The sequence below is a fragment of the Enhydra lutris genome, unplaced genomic scaffold, assembly GCF_002288905.1.
Source record: "Enhydra lutris kenyoni isolate GAN:26980312 unplaced genomic scaffold, ASM228890v2 scaffoldscaffold45, whole genome shotgun sequence".
NCBI classification, from domain to species: Eukaryota; Metazoa; Chordata; class Mammalia; order Carnivora; family Mustelidae; genus Enhydra; species Enhydra lutris.
Window position 1 is genome coordinate 109361 of NW_019154129.1, and position 7219 is coordinate 116579.

Sequence of the window (7219 nt, forward strand, 5' to 3'; positions counted from 1 at the left end):
TCTAGAAATAGCTCGCCACCTGTGAAGGTCCTCGGTTGAAGAGGTTCCCAAGATCTGTTGCTCTATTGGGTTAACCCCTTCTAGGCACGAGGCCCCCAACAACAGAGTAACATCAAAATATGGCAGAGACATTATCAGTCTCATTCTCTGTTGTATTGTGTGGATAGAGGTTTCTGTGACTTGTCCTGACCGACCACCCGGACCTGCATGTGCGCAGGTAGGCTAAAGAATGTTGTTTTGTGGGACTTGTGCTGCATAAGGGACCTTGGGAGCCTGGTTAGTTATTAGCTGGCTTCCAGGTCAGAACTGGCCCTTCTGGTCTGGAATCTAAGAGCTATACATTTTGCCTTGCATCTCTTCTGGCTCCAGGCTGGGCTAGCCCCACCAGAATGGAATCTGAAGGGGAGGGAAGGCAAACACAGCTAGCCCAGTCTCCTTGAATATGTAAAGAAATCACAACATAGGAATTTAGCTCAATCCAAACTGCGCCTAGGCAGGCATGTTTCATTTCAGAGCCCATCATTTGCCCTATGGCCCTATGGTCAGATGGAAGTCTCAGCTGAGGGGAGGACACTCCACCCAGGCCTCTCCATTGGGCTGCTGGCCTGGCTGTCTCTATGAGACTTCCCCAGCTAAGCTGGATGTTTTAAGTTCTCAATTTGATGTAACTCTGTCTTTTTTTTTCTTTTTAAGATTTTATTTATTTTTTTGAGAGAGAGAGAGACAGAGAAAGCACATGCATGGGGGGGGGGGGTTGGTGAGAGGGAAAGGGCAGAGGGAGACAGAGAAGCAGGCTCCTCACTGAGCAAGGAGCCTGATACAGGACTCGATTCTAGGACCCCGAGATTATGACCTGAGCCAAAGGCAGACACTTAACGAACTGAGCCACCCAGGTGTGCCAGGATCCACTTCTTTTCAGAGTACTCAGACTGTGGAGGAATATGGGAGATGGAATAATAACCACAAGCAGAGAGAAAAGAATGACCAAAAAAAAAAAAAAAAAAAAAAGACTAAATAAAAAAGCCGCATCTTAGTTCCTGTAAATACCCCAGCTCTTCTGAGCACATACCCCCTTCCTGCTCACTTCTCCCTGGTATCCCTCCTTTGGTGGCAAACTGGCTCTATTGGCCTACTGAAGGTTTAGTTAAAGGTAACTAAAATTAAGAGGTTACTTCTGATCAGAGTTCTCACAGCCGATATGCTGTGCCCAGGCTGACTGCACCTCTGATTAAAGCTGATTCTCTTGGTCCCCACTCTGCCCCTCACACTGCGCCTCTCAAACATGAATCTTTTCCTAGTGCTTTGTGTGAACCCGGGGCCGTGCCTCCATGGGCGTCACTCTGGCGGATCTCTACTGCACCCGTGTGGTGATGTTGGAGAATGACCAGTTCCCAGTGGGTGGGTCCCTGCGGCAATGGAACTAGAAGTCACACTGGCAACTCTCAAAGTTGGCCCATTTCTGGTAACCATCAGCTTGTGCACTATAGTTAAGTGTCTGTTTCTTGGTGGGGGGGAGTGGGGCGATGTGTAAAATAGGTGATGGGGATTAAGGAGTGCACTTGTGATGAGTACCAGGTGTTGTATGTAAGTGCTGAATAATTGAACTGTACACCTACAACTACTATCACAGTGTATGTTAACTAATTGGAATTTATTTTATTTTATTTTAATTTTTGAGGGGGGAGGTTCAGCATGAGAAAGAGAGATTCCCAAGCAGACTCCCGGCTGAGCCCGATGCAGGGGTCGATTTCCACAACCCTGAGATCATGACCTGGCCTGAAATCAAGAGTGGGACGCTTAACTGAACCACCCAGGTGACCCATTAACTAACTGGAATTTAAAAACTTTACAATGTATATTCCTTAAGTAGAAATAAAAAATAAAATCTGGCTACTTTCACCATGGATCCTTAGCTAGCTACTTCCTTTTAGGTGAAGATGACACTACTTGCCTTTTCATTCAGGGTTGTTTTTTTTTTTTTTTTCAGTGTTCCAAAATTCATTGTTTGTGCACCACACCCAGTGCTCCATTCAATATGTGCCCTCCATAATACCCACCACCAGGCTCACTGCCCCCCGCCCCGCCAAAGCCACCCTCCAAAACTCTGTCTCTCAGAGTTCACAGTCTCTCATGGTTTGTCTCCCCCTCCGACTCTCCCCAACTCACTTCTCTCCATCTCCCAATGTCCTCCGTGTTATTCCTTATGCTCCACAAGTAAGTGAAACCATATGATAATTGACTGTCTCTGCTTGACTTATTTCACTCAGCATAATCTCCTCCAGTCCCATCCATGTTGATACAAAAGTTGGGTATTCATCCTTTCTGACGGAGGCATAATACTCCATTGTATATATGATATAGACTGTATCTTCTTTATCCGTTTGTTGAAGGGCATCTTGGTTCTTTCCACAGTTTGGCGACTGTGGCCATCACTGCTATGAACACTGGGGTACAGGTGGCCCTTCTTTTCACTATATCTGTACCTTTGGTGTAAATACCCAGTAGTGTAATTGCAGGGTCATAGGGTAGCTCTATTTTTAATTTCTTAAGGAATACAGGTTCCATTCCTTCCTTCTTCTTTTGCAACCTTGCTCCATTCTTACTGTTTCTCAGACTTAGTCAGCCATACCTCACCTTCATTTCTTCTCTTTCCTTCTTCTTTCTCCCTTCCCCCTTTCTTCATTGCTCTCTCTCCCTCCCTCCCCCTCTCCCTCATTTCCTTCCTTCCTTTCTTCCTTTTTGATATAACCATGCACAATTACCTCTATTCTTATTTATTCAATATTCTCCTTTACATCAATTTCCTTATTAAAATATTAAATAAAACCACAAACAAATCCATAGCAGTCTAAATGAAGCTCTGTACCACCACTATAATTACTCAATTATTACTTTTAAAAGATTTTTATTTATTTGTCACAGAGAGAGAGAGAGACTGACTGAGCAAGCAGGAGGAGCGGCAGGCAGAGGGAGAAGCAGGCTCCCTGTTCAGCAAGAAGCCTGATGTGGGACGTGATCCCAGGACCCTGGGATCATGACCTGAGCAGAAGGAAGACGCTTAACTGATTGAGCCTCCTAGGCATCCCTAATTAAGCAATTATTTTACTTGCCACAGGGAAGAAACTAAAAATGAATACAGTGAAAGCAAAAAATGTTGCTGTTATTAAATCCCATTTCCAATAGAGTTCACTGTCAAATACATGAGACCAGTCTTGTTCTCTGTTGTTTAAAAAAAAAAAAAAGGAAATTAAGATTTGATCAGTTGTTTATTGCTGTGAGAATAATGCATAACAAAGAGTGGCACACATTTATTTAACACACATTTCTCTCTCATAAATCTCAGACTAGTGGCTCTTTTCATAGTGGACAGCAGAAGCACCCAAAATCAAGCCAAAACCTGTAAGTACATTTTTTTTATCATTTAAAATTTCTGCTTGCATCATCTCTGTTAACATTCTATTGGCCAAAATAAGCCAAAGACCATGCTCAACAGCACGGAGCGGAGAATCATATTCCTCTCCGCAGGAGAGTGTGTATGGGGGAGGGGGTGAGTAGAGAGCAAGTATTTGCTGGAAAAAAAAAAAAATCTACCTCACAGGAGCAGAGGACATAGAAGTCACAAACTGAGACTTTCTAATTGACTTAATGGAAGAAAAATGGGAAGGGTGAGCTCTGGCTCTGGACAAAATCAGGGTTCCTTTAGCAAGGAACAAGGCAGGGTAGAGGTGATTGTGGTGAGGCCACTGAGTGGGTGTATTAGACTGCTAGGGCTGCTGTAACAAAACACTGCACACTGGGTGCTCTAAACAGACACTTATTTCCTCACAGTTCTGGAGGCTGGAAGTTCAAGATCATGGTGCTGGCAGGGTTGACTTCCTCTTGCCACCTTTTCACATGGTCATCCATCTGTGCAATGCACCCCTGGTGTCTTTCTGTGGGTCCTAAACTGCTCTTCTTTTAAGCATGCCAGCCAGGTTGGATGAAGGCCCATTCTAATAACCTCATTTTAACTTAATTGCCTCTTTAAACAACTTATTTCCAAGTATAGTCACATTCTGAGGTACTGGGGGTTAGGGTTTCAACATACGAAATTTGGGGGACAAAATTCAGGCCATAAGAACAGGAGAAAAGCAATGTTCACCATATTTGTTCAAGTCTTTCCTCCTCCAAAAGTTGCTTCCTCGCTTATATATCTTTTCTTGTTCCTTCCCCTTCCAATTAGTGTTTATTGGACATAGTTGAATACATTAGTTGTTACCATCTTTTCTGTCATAACCCATAGCTAATTTTTTCCCCTTAATTACTCATTGAAACAGTTGATTTGTTGGTGGTTGTTGTTGTTGTTTTCTGGAAATAAGTTTTCTAATATTCTTGCTTCCAGATGAATGAATCCTTTCCAGTTCTGACTCTTGGCCATTCTGGGCAATATCAATGAACTCTTTAATTGCTCTCTTCTTTCTGTTATCACACTTTGCCTTTTTTGATTCTTCTCTCTCAATATTGTCCACAGGATCCTCTCCCTCTTTCTTCTCTTTAGATATCCTTGTCTGTCCCCCAAGGACCTATTCTCAGTGAATAGTTCCTCTCGTTCCCTATGAACTTTCTATCTATCTCATTCTCTTTCTCTGGATAATTTCCTAAACCACATTTAAAATCATGACCTCTCCCAAATCCAAACTTAAATATCCAACTGATCACTAAATATATAACAGCCTTGTTATGGCCTATATTAACATGACCACAACTGAATTCAATATTCCCACCTTAAACCTGTTTCTCTCAGAAAGTGTTATAATTACCTACCCAGTGTAACTAATCAAAACCCTAGACATCGTCTTTAAGTGCCTCTTTTCCCTTACCCCACCTGACTTATTTAGTCACTAAATCACCAAGTTCCAAGAAATAGAATTTCTTCTGCTAGGAATTCTCAAATTTGGGGCACCTGGCTGGCTCAGTCAGAAGAGCATGTGACACTCGATCTTGGGGGGAAAAGTTCAAGCCCCACATTGGGTATAAAGATTATTACATAAACAAGTAAACATCACCTCTAATGTATTCACCCTTCACCTACCAACACAATCATTTAGAAATGCATTGTTGCCTAAGTTCATTACCCTCCAGATGAAGCCCAAACCATTTACGCATGTGTTAAAATAATCCTCCCTTTGTCAATTCAGAACTTGAACCTGATGTTGAAATAATACTGAGTATATCTTCCCAGGCTAAGCTCCTCCTTCTATCTACAAATAGTGGCAACAAGCCTAGGACAACTTACGCCATCAACACACACACACACACACAAATTGTTTAGTTTGGGAATTCCCCCCAGAGCTAATGATCGCCTAGGGAAGTTAAACACATCCCATACTTGACCCAATGGGACTTGGTAACCCTTACTTCTTGGTTTTCAGGGTTACTGGGGTAGAGTACAGGCTTTTGCTAGATAAGCACAAGAAGGATGAGGTGGTCTATCTTTAGCTCATCCTGAAAAAGACCATATTCAGTGATTTCATTGTAGTCACAGGAAGCCAATCTTTGTGAAAAGGACTGGCTAAATATTATGATTCCTTTATACAAGCTGTCTGGAGAAGGGGATGGAGTGGAGGGAGGAGAGACAAACAGTATATTTTGCATGGGTCATACATTTCCCCTAAAGGTCCAAGTTCCCATCATCAATCATTCCTGAGCCTAAGAGTTAGGCACGGAGGAAGGGGACATGATATAAAATGATGAAGATAGCAGTGAAAGTGTCAAAATGAACAATCTGCTAGATTTTAAATTTTTGGAAGCTGTCAGTTAAATGATGCTCCCTTAAACGTAGATAAATCCAGACTGAGAAAGACGAAGTTTTGCTATTTGATTAGCAGACTCTCTCTCTCTACTAGGCCAAACATAAAACTCTGGTGTCACCCAATGGATTCCAGGAGTATATCACAGGATGTACACATTCTAGTAGATTTTCTCATTTTTTAAAATTACATTCAATTAGCCAACATTAGTATAAGTATAGTACATCACTAGTTTTTGATGTAGTGTTCAATGATTCACTAGTTGAGTATAACATCCAGTGCTCATCAGATCATGTGCCTAGTGGGTATTTTAAGATGACCGCAAGAGAAGTGTTTTGTCAGGGGCTGGAAGAGAAGGCAAGCAAGAGGAAAGGATGCATAGGTGTTGTACGCAAATGGGTCTAGGTTTGAACCTGTAGCTGTCATTTATCAGCTACAAGGCTTTGGGGTATATCACTTAATCTCTCCAAGTCTTTGTTTTCTTCTCTGGAAAATGGGGAAAGTAAGAGTACCTGAATCAAGGGGTGACTGCGAACATTAATCAGTATATGTATTTGTTTGGCATAGTGCCTGACACTTGGCAAGAGCTTGATAAGTGCTTGATATTCTTATTACTGTTATTGCTATTATTACTAAGTATTCTGACAGAGAAGAGCCTTAGACCCTCAGAGGTTCTTTGCTTTCTTCTCCAGCTTACTTGAACCTGCTAGGAAGATTCATCCTCCATCCCTTGGTTGGAAATGATGCCCCCAGAGGCCCCAGGAATGGAGTCTGTGGTTCATCATTCGATGTCTTCCTTCCCTGTCCCCCCACTTTACTTTCTCCAAAGACAACCCCTATGGTCTTGATTGTAAAATAATTTTATTACTTGATTATAGGAAGAGGAGATACTACCACAAACATGAGCCATGGGGAAGGGACACTTTCTTTGAGGTGCCTACACTGTTCTTACACCTATGTTCCAAGGTTTGTAGATGCCACACAGAGGTGAAACACGATAATATTTATAAAATGCCTAGGACAGTGTCTGGTATATGGCAAGTGCTCAATAAATGGAGATTTCCCTCCTCTGGTCATGACTGTCCTGAGGTTTGGGGTGACTTGGAGAGGGCTCCAATGTTCTATCCATGTGCACGAGCCTGTTTGTATGGAGGCTTGTCCAGGGTGAGATGAAGTGATTTGACCCTTCATTTCCTTCCTAAGATCCAGGGTTCTGCTGGACTCTGCCACTGTCTTTCTATCTGCAGGACTAATCATTAGTTGCTCTCTCTTCTCCCATCTTCCATCATTTTTATCACTCTTACTATTTTTATTGAGTTTTTATTTCCACCCTCCCTCCCTCCTTTCCTTCTTCTCTTTCTCTCCCTTCCTCCAATTCTCTTTCCCTCATCCCTCCATCCCACCTTCCTGCCTCCCTCCTTTTCTTTCCT